Genomic DNA, 17,765 nt, shown 5'->3' on the forward strand with positions numbered 1-17,765 from the left:
AAGCTCCGATATGAGATTACTTCATTTCAACAACTTGATGAAGAATCTTTATATGAGGCATGGGAGCGGTTTAAGGAGTTGTTGCGCAAATGCCCCCATCATGGCATTCCTCATTGCATACAGATGGAGACATTTTATAATGGTCTAAACACCCATACTAGAATGGTGGTTAATGCTATGGAAAATGGGGTTCTTCTTGCTAAGTCCTATAATGAGGCATATGAAATCCTTGAGAGGATATCCAACAACAACTATCAGTGGCCCACTACTAGATCAGCTATAGGTAGAAAGGTGGTTGGTATTCATGAGGTAGATGCCATCACTTCTTTGGCGGCCCAAGTTTCCTCTATTTTGAATATGCTCAAGACAATGAACATGGGAATGAATCATTCAATGGGGGCAGCCTATGGGGACACAAATGGGGCACATGGAGAACATTTCTTGTGTATATTGTGGTGGGGGTCATACTTTTGACAACTGTCCTTCCAATCCAGCAGCTGTGTGTTACATGGGGAATCAAAATAAGAATGGTCCTTATTTTAATTCCTACAACCCATCATGGAGGCAACATCCCAACTTCTCATGGAGTAATCAAGGGGCTAGCCCTAACAATTCATCGATGCCTCCAAGACCAAATTTCCACCGGGTTACCCCTCACAAGCACTACAACAAAGGCCACAACAACAAGCAATGCAATCTAGCTCTCTTGAGAACATGTCGAAGGAGTATATAGTGAAGAACAAAGCCATGGTCAAAAGCAAGGCATTCAAACCAACTCTCAAACGAGCTCCCGGTGGTTCATTCATCTGACCATATACTAGAGCTACTTCAGCAAGGAGTGCTGTTGTGACAGTGCCGGGAGCGTGAAGTGACGTCAACAAAGTAACGCCCAGATCGGGGCTTTTAGTCAGAACGGAAGTACGAAGGACTGTTGAAGGACGAGTCTTGTTCTTTCCAAGAGTTCTTAGTAGCCGGTTGAGAGCCATGGCAGATGTGTAAATAACCTGGTTGGCGAAAAGCTGAACTCGACCAAGTATTCGTATTGGTCGACATGCACAACGTCGTATCTGAAGGTGCATGATTTGTGGGGAAGTCACGGGTGGCACATAAACAGTCTCACCCAGAAAGCCAGATTTGAGACTAGCGTGTGGAACTAGAAGGCTGAGAGAGCCAACTACGTCCTAAAGTAAAGATGACCGTGACGAAGAAGATGATCGGTCAAACCAAGGACACGAAATCGCCGAGTCAGGCATGGAATGCGCTGGCAATCTTGTTCAATCAGGTGATTGATAACGAAGCTGTCAAAGTCAAGCAGCATCATTGAGAAACTTAGAAAACCAAGTTGGGCAACTAGCTAATGAGCTTAGAATAGACCCCATGGTACATTACCAAGTGATGCCAAGAATCCAAGAAATGTGAGCAAGGAACATTGTAAAGCCGTCAATTTGAGAATTGGGAAAGAGTTGGAGCATTCCAAGACAAATTTTGGGCATGAGGGTGAGCCCTCTTCAATCCAAATAAATGAGGAAATCCAAAAAGATGCTAAAATTCCTAGTGTACAAAAATCTGCCTCTACCTAGAATGCTGCAGGAATGTCGCAGCATAAGCACCCAGATAGCTCAATTTCAAAGCAGCCACCTCCATTTCCCCAACATTTTTGAAAGAAAAAGTTGGATTTGCAATTCAAGAAATTTTTAGATATGTTGAAGCAGTTGCATATCAACATCCCACTTGTAGAGGCACTTGAGTAAATGCCTAACTATGTGAAATTCATGAAAGATGTTCTTACAAGGAAGAGAAGTTTAGGAGAGTTTGAAACAGTGGCCTAACCAAAGAGTGTAGTTTATTTCTGCAAGACAAGTTGCCACCAAAGTTGAAGGATCCTGGGAGTTTCACTATTCCCTATACTATTGGAGATACTTATTATGGGATGGCTTTATGCGATTTGGGTGCCAGCATTAATTTGATGCCAATGTCTGTTTTCAAGCAATTGAGGATTAGAGAAGTTAGACCTACTACTGTTACGCTTCAACTTGCAGATATATCTCTTGCTCATCCAGATGGGAAGATTGAAGATGTGTTGGTGAGGGTAGACAAATTCATATTCCCTCCTGATTTTATTGTGCTAGACTATGAGGTGGATAGAGAGGTGCCCATTATCTTGGGGAGGCCATTTCTTGTGATAGGAAGAACTTTAATAGATGTGCAGAAGGGTGAGCTTACTACGAGGGTCCAAGATGAAAATGTAACTTTTAATGTTTTTAAGGCTATGAGATTTCCTGATGAGGTTGAGGAATGAATGCTCATTGGTTTCAGTGGTAGATTCTTTGGCCTCAAAGAAGTTTGAGACTAGTAATGTTGATGATCCATTAGAGAGGTTATTGTTGTTTGACTCTCACAATGATGAAGATGAGGAGGAGTACTTAGCTTGGTTGGAGGCTAATTTTCAAGGGTTAAGAACAAGAGGCCAATTTGATTCATTGAAGTTGTCGTCTAGGGAGTTCAAAGCTCCTAAACCATCCATTGAAGAGCCACCTGAGTTGGAGTTGAAAGTCTTGCCATCACATTTGCAATATGCCTACTTGGGTCCATCATCCACTTTACCTGTCATTATTTCAACGGAGTTGAATCATGAACAAGAAGAAAAGTTGCTTGAGGTGTTGAGAAATTTCAAGAAGGCCATTGGGTGGACTATTGCAGATATTCAAGGTATTATTCTTTCTTTGTGTATGCATAAGCTCTTGCTTGAAGACAGTGAAAAATGTTCTATTGAGGGGCAAAGAAGACTAAATCTTATCATGAAGGAAGTAGTGAAGAAAGAAATCATCAAGTGGTTTGATGTTGGCATTATTTATCCTATCTCTGACAGTTCATGGGTGAGTCCTGTACAGTGTGTACCTAAGAAGGGTGGGATCACAGTGGTGAAGAATGAAGACAATGAGTTGATTCCTACTAGAACTGTGACTGGATGTAGGATTTGCATGGACTACAGGAAGCTAAACAAGGCCTCTAGAAAGGATCATTTCCCTCTTCCTTTCATTGATCAGATGCTAGACAGCCTTGCTGAGAGAGAGTACTATTGTTTCCTAGATGGGTATTCTGGTTACAATCAGATAGCAGTGGCCCAAGAAGATCAACACAAGACTACATTCACTTACCCTTATGGTACCTTTGCATTTAGGAGAATGCCCTTCGGTTTGTGCAATGCTCTTGCTACGTTTCAGTAGAGTATGATGGCTATCTTTATTGATATGGTTGAGTAATTTCTAGAAGTTTTCATGGATGATTTCTCAGTCTTTGGGGATTCTTATGATGATTGTTTAAGCAACTTGTCTAAGGTGTTGAAGAGATGTGAAGAGACAAACCTAGTCCTTAACTGGGAAAAATGTCACTTTATGGTTAGGGAGGTATTTTTTTGAGGCATAAGGTATCAAAGCAAGAGATTGAAGTTGATAAAGAAAAAATTGAAGTTATTGAAAAGCTACCACCTCCTAATTCAGTGAAGAACATTATGAGCTTTCTTGGGCATGCAGGATTCTATAGAAGGTTCATCAGAGACTTCTCTAGGATTTCCAAGCATCTTTGCAATCTATTAGAGAATGATACACCATTTCATTTTGATGGAGCATTTTTGAAGGCTTTTCAAGAGTTGAAAGAGAGATTAATTTCAGCCCGTATCATTATTGCATTAGATTGGAGTTTGCCATTTGAATTGATGTGTGATGCAAGCGATTATGTTGTTGGGGCTGTCACGGGGCAGCGAAGGAACAAGGTGTTTCACTCTATTTATTATGCCAGCTGCACTTTGACAGGAGCTCAATTGAATTATAATGTAACTGAGAAGGAACTACTAGCTATTGTCTTTGCTTTTGACAAGTTTTGCTCCTATCTTGTGGGCACTAAAGTGATTGTCTACACTGATCACTTAGCCATAAAGTATTTGATTGCCAAGAAGGATGCAAAGCCAAGATTGATTCGGTGGGTGCTTTTGCTTCAAGAGTTTGATGTTGAGATTCAAGATAGAAAAGGGGTAGAAAATCAAGTGGCTGACCATTTATCAAGAATGGAGCGTGAAGAAGATTCCAACTCTCTTGTCCCCATCAAAGAAACATTCCCCGATGAACAAGTGTTTGAGGTCAACCATTCTCATGAGTTTCCTGGTTTGCTGATTTCGCTAATTATTTGGCTAGTGGGTTGATGCCACCAGAGATGACTAGCCAACAAAGGAAGAAATTCTTGCATGATGTGAAGTCTTATTTTTGGGAGGAGCAATGTGCAGATCAGATGATTAGAAGATGTGTTGTTGGACATGAGGTAGAGGGTATTCTGTTTCATTGTCATTCATCGCCTTGTGGTTGTCATTTTGGGGGAGCATGTACCACCGCCAAAGTTTTACAATCTAGTTTCTTTTGGCCTTCTCTATTTAAGGATGCTCATGCTTATGTCGCTAGTTGTGATCGTTGCTAAAGGGTTGGAAGCATCTTAAGAAGACATGAAATGCCTCTAACTAATATACTAGAAGTTGAATTGTTTGATGTTTGGGGGATTGATTTCATGGGCCCTCGTATGGTCATTTGTATATCTTGGTGGTTGTTGATTATGTTTCTAAGTGGGTTGAAGCTGCTGCCTATCCTACCAATGATTCCAAGGTGGTCATGAGGTTCTTACACAAGTATATTTTCACTAGATTTGGCACTCCAAGAGCTATCATAAGTGATGAGGGAACCCATTTTGTGAACAAAGTGTTGGCTAGCTTATTGGCTAAGTATAGTGTGAATCATAAGGTGGCTACGACATACCACCCTCAAACCAATGGCGAAGCGGAATTGTCTAATAGAGAAATCAAGGGTGTTCTTGAGAAGGTGGTGAATCCAAACCGCAAGGATTGGGAAAAGAGATTGAATGATGCTTTATGGGCCTATCGAACGACATTTAAAACTCCTTTGGGGATGTCTCCTTACCGCTTAGTGTTTGGAAAAGCATGTCACTTGCCAGTGGAACTTGAACATAGAGCTTATTGGACACTCCAACAACTCAATCTAGACTTGCAACTGGCAGGGGAGAAAAGAATGTTGTAGGTTGATGAATTGGAAGAAATGCACTTGTTTTCATATTAGAATGCAAAGCTTTATAAGGAAAAAACAAAGAGGTGGCATGACAAGCATATCTAACCCCGTTCATTTGAAGACGAGCAGCAAGTTTTATTGTTTAATTCTAGACTCAAATTGTTCACTGGGAAGCTCAAGTCAAGGTGGTTCGAGCCATTTAATATTTCTAAGGTTTATCCTTATGGGGCTGTGGAGTTGAGAGGAAATGTAGGAGGTGAATTCAAGGTTAATGGACAAAAGTTGAAACACTATTGGGGTGGTGAGGTTGAGTGAAACAAGACCTCACTTACCTTAATTGATCCTTGAAGAGTCATGTGCTGAGCTGTTGGGCTTAAAGATATACTTGGAGAGCAACAATTTAATTTTATGAATATAGTATTATATTTTTGTTCATGTTTTCACCTCCTTCCTTCATTGTCTATGTTGTGGATTTGTATAAATTCATGTTCTGGGGTGGCTGTGAGGATTCAGGTAGTTTTATGGGTCAATTGAAATGAATTTGGACATGTTTCGGGTCAGGACTTGGTGATATTTATGGCTGGTTTTCTGATCATTTGAATTATGGAAAGTCTGGAAGTGATGCTGCAACTATGCTGTTAGGCTCTTTAGTGATGCTGCAACATTGGAGATAAGCAAGATTTGAGAATTTTTAAGAAGGTTTGGGAAAATTTCAGAAATTACCCCAAATAATTTTTTTTTTTACCAATCCCTAATTTCACCCCTCCCAAAACTTACAGCTCTGCCCTAAACCCGATACCTTAGCCCTATACCCATCACCTCTAGCCGACCCTCGAAGCCCCATCTTCGACCACCCCTAACCAAATCCCAGCCACCCCACCACTACAATCATCTGCCATAATCATTTACAGTCCCTCACTAGCCCGACGCCCCCCTGCCGTGAAGTTCCCGAACTCACCACCAAGAACCACGAAACCCTGTACTTCCCAAACCCATAGACGCCTCCCTCCACCACTCGCCCATCTGCACCACGATGGCCACGACCTAAGACCCCAAAGCCCTCCCAATACCCATCTGTCTATCTCAACCCCGACTCACCACCACGCACTTAGATTTCTGACCCACCTCCACCTGACCCCGATCTGACGAACCATGACCCACTTCATCACCAACCCAAAACACAGCCAACCACTATCACCCAAGGCTACACCCAAGACCCATTTGAAGCTCTAGCACTCTCTCGGCTCTCACTTGCCCATTCAAGATACATATTTGGCAGCTCATTGGTTTGTTCTTCATTGGGATTTCAAGAAATTTTTTACAAAAACAAGAGTGCATCCACAAGTGTCTCCCGATCCTTAAAGGTACCATATTAATCTTGTTTCATCACTTTGAGCATTGAACTTCATTGTGGCTGGGATTTGTTGTTACTGAGATTTGAATGATTACTGTTCTTGATTGGTCACTGTGCTCACGAATATGAAGAGGTTTATTGCTATTTTCTGGACAATTTTTATATTTTTGGGCATCTGTTGAAGCTGAATTTTTAGAGGCATTTTGCTATACTTTGGGGATATATTTTACTTGATAAGCAAGGGCCTGTTGATAAGCAAAACTTTTGGGTTGAATTCTATTGTTTGATTCTTTGTTGAGAATGCCTCGGGGAAAGAAGCAAGTTGCTAGGAAGCTCAGTTCTTATGTTAAGTTCAGCGGTACTGAGGCCGTTGATCGCTATGAGAACACATTTCACAACCAAATCTTTTTAGCAGACAAGGGATTTAAATTGAATAATGTTGATGTAGTAGAAATGCCCCTTTATGTTTGCACTCTTATTGAAGCACTCCGTTGGCAGCTCTTTTGTAGCCCTCACCTTGTGCCTGATGATACCGTTGTGAGGGAATTCTATGCCAACCTTTGGCCCACCCAGTCACCAAGTTTCCTAGTACGTGAAACTGAAGTCCCACTGACATCCACTGCCATCAATGCTCTCTATGGGTTACCAGATATTGAGGATGATGACTATGCAGCCATGTTTCAAAACTGTGATCCGGAGTTATGCCAACAAGTTAACTTACGGTTCCTGGCACTCAGTGGATATCCTCCTCCACCCAAGGTTGCCTCACTTGTAGGTGAGAATTCTTATCACTTAAAGCTAAAGTATGGTTCTACTTTGTTCGCAACTGTTTTATGCCCACCATGCACACTTCCACTGTCAATATGGAGGGAATGTTCCTGCTGTTTGCCATCATAGGAGGGCATACCATCAACGTGGGCAGAATCATTGCCCAAGCAATATGAGAGTGTGCCAGTAAGAAGGCAGGGCATACCTTCTTTCCCTATCTGATTACGCAGCTATGTCATCAGGCAGGTGTCCCAATGTTTGAGGAGTGCCCTGAGAAGTATATCCCCGGTCGTATTACCCAATATGACATATCTTGAGTGTTGCGGACCTCTGATTCACATAAGTGTGGGGAAAGTTCTTTTTTTGCCCCGGATGTTGACCATGACCCACCTGTTGTGCCACTAGTTGAGAATGAGGCCCCAACTATGCCTACTAATGCCTCTTCCAGTGCTGCTCCTATAGTTGACCCTCACCACCGCCTTTTGATGGAATTTATGCATTTTATGCATCAGCAGGCTTACTAGCATTATGCCCAAGTACGTGATAGGTCCATCGAAATCATACTTGAGAGGAATTTCACCAAGCCTTTCACATTCTTGCCTCAATTCCCGGATAGCATCCTAACACCATGGAGAGGAGTTAGCACCGCAGACACTGAGGAGACTAGCGATGAGGACACCGATGGTGGCGATCAATGATAGGAGGGAGTTTTCTTTTTCTTTTGCTTTTATTTAGTTTTTATATGGATCGTTTCTTGTTGCTGTAAGTTATTGCTGATGTTGTTCTTCGTTGTGTTGTCTTGGGTAGCAATGAGGACATTGCTCTCTCTTATGTTTTTTTTGGGGTGTTGTTTTTAATTGCTATTGTGTCATCTTACTTTCTTGCAGTTTCTTGTCTTAAGTTTTAGATGTTGCTCAGGATTGTTTTTTGTAGAGTCTAGAGTCTAGGTTGTATTGGAATCAAATTTTGTAATGGTTTTGTTTAAGTGTGGGGTGGCTCGATGATAAAATTTCAGAAAAACAAAATTGCAATATTGGTTAACTCTTGTGTATTAGTGAGCCTTTAGTACTTAAAGTTTTTGGTGCTAATTCAACCAGAGTGAGATTGTGTCCCAACTGAGTGTGCATAATTTGACCATGAATCCCTTACCCTAGATTAAACTAAGTATTCATGAAGGTTTAAGATTTTAGAATTGGCTTGATATTCCCTTGAGGCGAAATCATAGGAGGCTTAGTGATTTAGAGAGGATTTAGGCAATTTTCTTGGACCGTTTGAGCTTTTCATGCCTACCGTGTAATTACTATCCCTAGTGACCTAACTTTGAGCTTATTGGCCTATTTTGTTCATATAACCTCAACTTGATAGCTAATCCCATTTTGAATATCCCATTTTTGTTTCTCACCAAACCTTAAGCTTAGTTTGACTTGGATATTATGTGAGATAAGTTCGGGGGGAAGTGAAGAAAGAGTATCATTGTTCTTGAGGTGTTCATAATTGGTTAATTAATACACTTATATGCTCAAATTTGTAATATGTGTTTAGGTCTTATTATCTTCAATGTTTTTATTTTAAGTATATTACTTTTTAGTTGTCTTGTTTTCATATTATTCAAAAAAAAAGCAAAAACAAAAAAAGAAGAAAAAAACATATATAGAAAAGAAAAAAAATCAGAAAAATATGAAAAAAAAGAAAATTCAGAAAAAAAAAGAAATATGTGTTTATATTTAGTAGTGTCAATAGATAAGTTGTTTGTAGTTGCTTGTAACAATATTTGAGCATATAAGTGTAGTATTCATAGAAAGAGGGAATTGAGTACTATTGAGTGAGTTGGGGGGATTGAGTTCACTTGCAATGGGTAGATGATATGAATTCATTAGATCCAAGGCAAGCTAAGTTTTAAGGGTTTAGCCTACAAATACCATCTTAATCCATACCTTTAGCCTAGCCTACATTAGAACCATGTAAAGACCTATTAATGAGGACACCAAGACTAAAGATCCAAGTCAAGTTCCAGTTGGTTCGGTGACGAGGGCACGAGCCAAGAGATTCAAAGAGGAACTTAACAGCCTAGTTCACAGAGTCCTAAAACAAGAGGAGACCGTGGTCAACACTGAAGGAGAACAAATACTAATCCTACTCATCAAAGTAGACTTAGTTTAGGAGCTTGATGAGTCTTATTGTATTTTGTCATCTTGTATTTTTTATTTAGTCTTTGTTTATTTTATGAAAAGTCAAACACTTGTCATGTGTGAGTCCAAGAATCTTTTTTTTTTTGTAATTTTCGGTTTTCATTAGGAAGACAAAGGGCTGTCTTTAATTTTCGGTTTTCATTAGGAAGACAAAGGGCTAGTCTTTAATTTTCGGTTTTCTTTAGGAAGACAAATGGGCTTGTCTTGATGTAATTTTCGGCTATATTGGGCCTTGTAAAACGTTTGGGAAAGGCAGATTATGATGAAATGAAATTTGTGAGTTTTTCTTCTTGAGTTCTTGAAGAAACTATTAGAACTTATCAAGGGGTTCCTTGTGGCGTTCAACCTGACTTATCAAACGGATTCCCATCCCCGTTTGTGGCGTCTTCCTCATACCAAGGTTCGTGCTTGGCTAAGCATTGGGTCGCGGTTCTTCATTCCAATTTCGTGTGTTCTTGGTGGCTGCCATATTTGGTGTCGGGTTTCACCACAATCGTTGGTGTGGTTCGTATCAGTTGGTATCAGAGCTTAGGATCATTCGGTTTGGCCTATCCTTTCCTTTGTGTTTTTCTTTCAATTCGTGTTTCTATATTAGGTTTTTGAAAGAAAAAAAAAATCTTCATCTAGTCGTGTTTTGAGTTCTTTGTCCTTGTTTTTTTTTTCTTGTGAAATCCGAAACTACTATAGTTAATTTCCTTATTTCATTTGTTTCCTTGTTTTTCTTTTTTCGTTTCATTGTTCAAATCGTGCAATTGAATTAGGGTTTTTGAAATTTCCCCTAATTTGTTTTCTTTTTGTGTCTGAATTCGTGAATGAGGGTTCTTATTGTAAAAACTGAATTGTTTCCTTGTTTAATCATTTCCTTATTTCCAAAGTTTCCATTATTTCTTTGTGAAATCCCTTGAAATCTGAAACTAGTCTACACAAAGTTTCAATTCCTTTGTTATCCCTTGTTTCAATTGATTTTTTTTTTTTGTGAAATCCGAAAGTACTCTAGAGCCACAAACCTGGTATTGTTAATTCCCTTGTTTCAATTGTGTCCCTGGTTTCAATTGTTGCTTTATTTGTGGTGAAATCTGAGATTGTTTTGGTGCCACGGATTGATTGGTTCTCTATTATTGGTTTTGGGGAATATTGGTTCTCTGTTATTGGGCGTGTACCACAGATTGTTATTGGAGTATTGGTTTTCACAGATGGGTTTTCATCTTATTGGGAGTGTTGTTGAATCATAGATTGGTTTGTTCTTGAATCTGTTTTAGTAACACAGATTGCTTGGTTTTCGGGTTAGCACTTTGGTATTCATTTTTTTTTCTTTTCAGGAATTGAGTATCTGGTTTATCAAATTTGAGAGATAAAAAAAAGAAAGGAAGAAAGGAAAAGAAAAAATCAAGAGGATCCGAACCAAAAAAAAAAAAAAAAAGTCTCGAAACCTCTCTTAAATTTTTTTGTTCTAATCTTGTTCCTTATGGTCTAGAGGCCTTTTGGCCAAAACCCCACACAAGTGATCCAAAAATCATCATTTTTCGTCATTTTTCATCAGTTTTTCTATGTTCGTTTGGTTTGTTCTGGTTTGATTTGCTACTTGAATCCTCCATGATATTGTGTGATTAGTTTTGAAAGAACTTAAAGAAGAATACAAGTGGAAAAAGGCAGAGGTGTGAGCCTATTTGAGGGTAAAAGCCATTGAAATTGAGTGAAACACGAGGGGATTTGAGTGAAAATATTGTTCGAGCGAGACACGTGAGGGAGTGTGGCGAGGTCTTTTCTCCATATTATTCTAACCTTATTTTGCAGATTTCCATCATGGCACAAAATCCAGAGAAAAATGCAAGCAATGATATTCCGCCACCTGAGGTTCCGAATCTACAAATGCAAGCATTAATTGGGGAGATACGAAGGATGATGAGGGCAGAATGTGAACAAATACATGAGAGGTTGGATAGGGTAGAAGAGGGAACGCAATGGAGGGCTCGGAGGAACAGGGTGCAACAACGGGATGTTGAGGGTGAAGGAGAGTTTGATGGGGGCGATTTAGAGGAAGAATATGATAGGATGTTAGAGGGTAACCATAGGAGGTATGGTCGGGATAGAGAAGCTAGGAACCAGGTAGATAATTATTTAGGAAATATCAAGATAAGAATTCCAGCATTTCAGGGGAAGAGCGATCCTGAAGCATACCTTGATTGGGAGAAGAAGATGGAGTTGGTTTTCGATTGTCACAACTACTCTGACATGAAGAAGGTAAAACAAGCTGCCATTGAATTTACTGATTATGCTATTGTTTGGTGGGATCAGTTGTGCATCAACAGGAGGCGAAATGGAGATCGTGCCATTGACACTTGGGAGGGTATGAAGAGGGTGATGAGGCGACGGTTTGTACCACCTCATTATTATCGAGATTTGTACCTTAAGTTGCAAGGTCTTCGTCAGGGATACAAAAGTGTTGATGAGTATTACAAAGAGATGGAGATGGCTATGATTAGAGCCAATGTTGAAGAGGATCGGGAGGCAAACATGGCAAGGTTTTTGAATGGGTTGAATCGAGAGATTGCTAATCCAATTGAGCAACACCATTATGTGGAATTGGAGAATTTGGTGCATATGGCAATCAAAGTTGAGAGGCAGCTCAAGAAGGGTAGTACAAGTTCAAGGCCAAGACCGAGCCCACACAATACAAGTACAACACCTTGGAGGACGAACTATCCAAAGAAAGAAGACCAACCTACTTCATCCTTTACACCAAAACCAGCCACCACAGCCACGATCCCTCAAGGTAAAACAGCCCCTACTTCGTCCCATTCTAGTGAGATAAAAATGTTTCAAATGTCAGGGGCGAGGACACATAGCTAGCCAATGTCCAAACAAGAGAGTTATGGTGATTCGAGAAAGTGGCGAGCTTGATTCTGAAGATGAAGATGATCTTGCTAACATGCCACCATTGGAAGATGCTTCTATTGATGATGAAGAGTATGGGCCAGAATCTGGTGAAATGCTTGCACTAGTCACAAGACGAGCCTTAAACTTGCAAGCAAAAGAAGAGGAAGAAGAGGTGCAGCGAGAGAACATCTTTCACACTCGTTGTCATGTGAAAGACAAGGTATGCAGTGTTATTATTGATGGTGGTAGTTGCACTAACGTTGCTAGTTCTTCCATGGTTGAAAAGCTGTGGCTCCCAACGCTTAAACATCCTTGTCCATACAAGTTGCAGTGGTTGAATGATAGTGGTGAAGTGAGGGTTACAAAACAGGTGCTGGTATCATTTCGAATTGGCAAGTATGAGGATGAGGTATTGTGCGATGTGGTTCCAATGCAAGCTGGACACCTCCTTCTAGGAAGGCCTTAGCTATTTGATCGGCGAGTCCAGCATGATGGCTTCACCAACAAATACTCATTCACGTTCCGTCAACGAACTATCACTCTAGCTCCATTGATGCCAAAGCAAGTATATGAAGACCAAGTGAGGTTGCAAAAATTGAGTGATAAAAAAAAATTGAGTGAGCAAAAGAAGGATAGTGAAAATATGAATGAGAGTGAGAAAAAAGAGAGACAAAGAGAGAAAAGGGTCGAATCAAGTGAGAGAGAAAAGAAAGAGAAGAGTTCGATCAATGAGGGAAAATTAGAGAGAAAACAAAATAATTTTTATGCAAAAAAAAGTGAGGTTAAGCTCATGTACAAGGAGGCTCTTTTAAACACTAACCAACTTGATGCTAACAAGGGTCGTCACAAGCAGGTTTTTGATCCCGGTGATTGGGTATGGTTAGACATGAGGAAAGAGCGATTCCCAGCACAAAGACGTTCCAAATTGCTACCTCGAGGAGATGGGCCGTTTCAAGTGCTAGAAAGGATCAATGACAATGCCTACAGACTCGATTTACCAGGTGAGTATACTGTTAGTGCTACTTTTAATGTTTCTGATTTGAGTCCTTTTGATGCAGGTGACGATTTGAGGTCAAATCCTTCTCAAGAGGGGGGAATGATGAGGACACCAAGACTAAAGATCCAAGTCAAGTTCCAGTTGGTCCGGTGACGAGGGCACGAGCCAAGAGATTCAAAGAGGAACTTAATAGCCTAGTTCACAGAGTCCTAAAACAAGAGGAGACCGTGGTCAACACTGAAGGAGAACAAAGACTAATCCTACTCATCAAAGTAGACTTAGTTTAGGAGCTTGATGAGTCTTATTGTATTTTGTCATCTTGTATTTTTTATTTAGTCTTTGTTTATTTTATGAAAAGTCAAACACTTGTCTTGTGTGAGTCCAAGAGTCTTTTTTTTTTTGTAATTTTCGTTTTTCATTAGGAAGACAAAAAGGGTTGTCTTTAATTTTCGGTTTTCATTAGGAAGACAAATGGCTTGTCTTTAATTTTCGGTTTTCTTTAGGAAGACAAAGGGGCTTGTCTTGATGTAATTTTCGGCTATATTAGGCCTTGTAAAACGTTTAGGAAAGGCAGATTATGATGAAATGAAATTTGTGAGTTTTTCTTCTTGAGTTCTTGAAGAAACTATTAGAACTTATCAAGGGGTTCCTTGTGGCGTTCAACCTGACTTATCAAACAGATTCCCATCCCCGTTTGTGGCGTCTTCCTCATACCAAGGTTCGTGCTTGGCTAAGCATTGGGTCACGGTTCTTCATTCCAATTTCGTGTGTTCTTGGTGGCTGCCATATTTGGTGTCGGGTTTCACCACAATCGTTGGTGTGGTTCGTATCACCTATTGATCTAAATCACTTTGCCAACTACATTAGTGGAGAGGGGTTATTGAGTCAACATATGAAAGCATAGATTAAACCTTAGGATTGTTGCTTAGTTTAATCTAGGGAAGAGGGGTTGATTGGGAATAACTAATTGTGCACTAATTGGGAATACATTAAAAACTTGGCTGGGTTAGCATCTTAATACTTGAGAAATTTGGCTTGCATATACACTTGAGTTATCAATTGAATCTTTGATTTGAAAGCTTTATCCCCACTTTAATATGACCATTTGCAAATTGATTCCGAGCGTCTTGTTTGTTTTGTTGTGTCTTTTGTGTTTTTTGTGTGTGGTGTGTTGTGTGTTGTTAGGTAGTAGAGTCATCACTCAGGATGAGCAATGAGATAAGTTTGGGGGTGTGATAACTCTAGGAATTAGAGCTATTTTTTTTATGCTTTTAAACTTATATTTTTATCAAGAAAAATTGGTTTTAGGGTGTTTTGTAGTGCCTTTATTTACGTTTTGTCAAATATTAAATATAATAAGTTAATATTAAATATTAGTATAATGATGGAAAAATATATCTTAAATTGTTGAATTTTGTCTTTGAAGGTGGTTTGTAGGGTGTAACATCCCAAAATTGCAAATAAGACTTAAGGGCCATTATTAGTGTGCCAGGAGGGCATAATAGGTATTTATTTGAATTTATGATAAAATGCATGATTATGTGGCATGCCTGATTTTATGATTATATGGATATGATTAAATGCATGTTTATGAGTATTAAATATACATATAGGCCCTGTTTAGCTCGTAAGGGCATATTTGTAATTTTGGCCCATTGAGGGCATAAATGTAATTACATGGGATAAATTGTTGAGACCACATTATTATGTGGATATATTTGCAGCATATGGCTCGAGACGGTCCTGGCGAGCGGATGGGCGAAATAGTCATGGCAGGGATTTATACCCGGCTCGGGGGAACCTCGGGTTTTTTTTTTGGAAATTTAGAAAATATATTGGAGATTATTAGACATTGGGTAAATTTTGGTGATTAATTGGATGATGGGATTTAAGTGGTAAATATTAGGAATACTTGAGGAATTAGTGGGAATCCGGAACAAATGACTATTATACCCCTAGATTAAGTTAAAAGGTTAGTTTTATTTTGGGAGGGTAAAATGGTCCTTTCCTAAACTAAGGATATACTCAGTTATTTTAGAGCTAAGACAGAAAGTGGTGGAAATTGGTAGAAGGAAATATAATACTCCCTCAACTCCCTTCTTTCTCACTCTCACGTATTACTCTCTCTCTCTCTTGATGACTGAAACTTTTGGGGCTGTTGAAGGAAGTTTAAGGCTTAGAGCTAAGGGCGAAGGAAGGGCTGAAGCTTGGGCTCGGAATTGGAGTCTTAGAAGGAAATCTAGAGGGGTTTCAAGCTGGGAATTGGAGCTGGAAAACAGAGGACAATTCAAGGGATTAAGCTGAATTGGAGCAAGGATTTAGCTGGGGAGTAGAACTACAATTTGAGGTAAGAGCCTTGCTATTTAATCTTTGTGTTTGATTGATTTGGTTTGGGTTGAATCCTATGTTCTTTAGCAGAATTAGTCTAGGCTTTTGGAGTGTTTGATTCTGGTGGAATTGAGACAGTGATGTTGCTATTATAGCTAAGGTTTTGATGATTAATAAATGTGTAATTTAGTCTTGTAATTATGGTTGGTTTAGTGTTAATTTCGGGGGAAAAGATAGGGAAAATTCTGGGCTTAAGTGGGTGTTCTTGGCTGGGAAGAAGGAGGAGGAAAAACCCAGAATTTTCTGGGTCAATGGGGGTGCGCCACGACCTAGACAAGGGGCACCGCGGCGTGTGTGGCCCTTCTTGCCTGGGGTGCTCTCTGACTTGGGGTGCGTTGCGACTTGCCTGGCCAAGTCGCGACCCGTCTCCCCTTTAGCATTGGAGCTTGCTCTGTGACTTGGGGGAAGTCGCGACTTGCTGAGCCAAGTCGTGACTCGCTTGGGAAGTTTAGTCTTGGAAGTATTTCAAGTATTGTTAGGACTCGAGAGTTCAAACCTAGGTGCTCGGGACAATTTCTACTACCCGGTTTAGTAGAAATTGAGGTCCCGGAGAATAATTTATATTCCCTAGGTGTTTTTATGATTGGAAGTTGATGGATATCAATGGCCCTTGTGACTAGGTTTATTGCCAAGGCTCGAGGTTAAGGACCGTGCTCGGAACCAGTTCACCTTCTCCGCTCGGAATCAAAGGTAAGAAAACTGCACCCGGTTGTGTGGCTATGTTGGGACTAAGAGTTCCCTCTACTTGTATGTAATGTTGTATGATGGTATTATGCCATGTAAGCATGAAATAAACGGCCTAAGAGTGTCGAAATTAATATTTGTGCATAGGACGCAGCTCGGCCACTGGTAGCTGAGGTTAATTAAATAATTACTAAGCTTGGCCTAAGTGAGCCAGAGTCAGTGGGTTGAACACTGGGCTCGGCCTAAGTGAGCCGAAGATAGTGGGTTACACAAAGGGTGCGGCCTAAGGGCGTCGACTCTAGTTATTGTATGATATGTCTACTGTTGTTAATTTGATGAATATGATATGCTGAATACTTGGATGTTAGATTATTGATTAAGTGAATGCTATGACCCGCTGGATAGTTGATTAATGTCTTGTGAATTATTTGATTATGCTATGATATTATGGTTTTCTTGCTGGGCCTCGGCTAACGGGTGCTACGTGGTGCAGATAAAGGCAATGGTAAGATGGTTCAACCATGGATTGGAAAGCTTTGAGGGCGAGGTGTACATTGTCAGCTGCTCGGCATCGAGGGATTGTGCAGGGACGGAAACCTAAAATGTGTATTTTTCCATTAGAGTGGCCTTGATTATTTATAACTTTTGGAAATTTTGTAAATATGTCTTCTAAACCGTGTTTTGGGATCCTATGTACTAAACATTTATTTTAATGAATATTATTTGTTTATGACCAAAATATTTTAAACCTAACCTGTTTATGACTTTAGGTTCACATTTTTATTTAAATGACTTGGTTAGCAAGTCTTGCACTATTTTAAACACACAGTGTAATAGTCTTGGTTATCCAGGGTGTTACAACTTGGTATCAAAGCGGTCTAGGTTGAAGGGTTCCTGAAGACTGGTTGGACATGTACACTCATCGCTAAAGACAAGCTCGACTTAGGGTTTTGTAATTGAATACATGAAATTATATGCTTAAGTGCTTGAATGAAAAATATGAATCTATTAAGTGGTTTGATTAGTAGGAAGCATGAGATACTGATAGGGCCTGACCCTTGACTATTGTGTGGTGATATTGAGGCATGCTTATTAGCATTGATATTGATGTGAATGAATATTTGGATAGTGGTTTGTATATTGATTGCATGTGGTGAATTGTTTAAATTTAACTTGTATGTTTTATTTGCTTGTTGGGTTATGAAAGCATGGTAAGTATGAATGTACTTGGTAGCAATGAAATTTGATAATTAATGCATAGTATTGTAGATTGGTGTTTATTATGCTTTATGTGTGCATGATTATTGTGGTTGTTTGGACCTGGCCGTGGGATGGTATTGGGTATGAACATTAGGGCTGAGGGGTTTAGTCAGTGATGGCGAATGAATTCAGATTGTTTGCGTTCAGAATGGTTAAGTGGACTTGGTATTGTTATAGCGAGG

The 17,765-nt window shown here is 39.9% G+C and overlaps 1 non-coding gene across 1 annotated transcript; it reads right to left on the bottom strand.

Annotated features, from left to right (window-relative positions):
- On the bottom strand, positions 1 to 107 carry LOC133787230 (small nucleolar RNA R71). Its single transcript, XR_009872262.1, has one exon. It is a non-coding gene; the product is annotated as a small nucleolar RNA R71 (small nucleolar RNA).
- Positions 108 to 17,765: the final 17,658 nt, after the last annotated feature.

The sequence above is a fragment of the Humulus lupulus genome, chromosome 6 (genome assembly GCF_963169125.1).
Source record: "Humulus lupulus chromosome 6, drHumLupu1.1, whole genome shotgun sequence".
Classification (NCBI taxonomy): domain Eukaryota; kingdom Viridiplantae; phylum Streptophyta; class Magnoliopsida; order Rosales; family Cannabaceae; genus Humulus; species Humulus lupulus.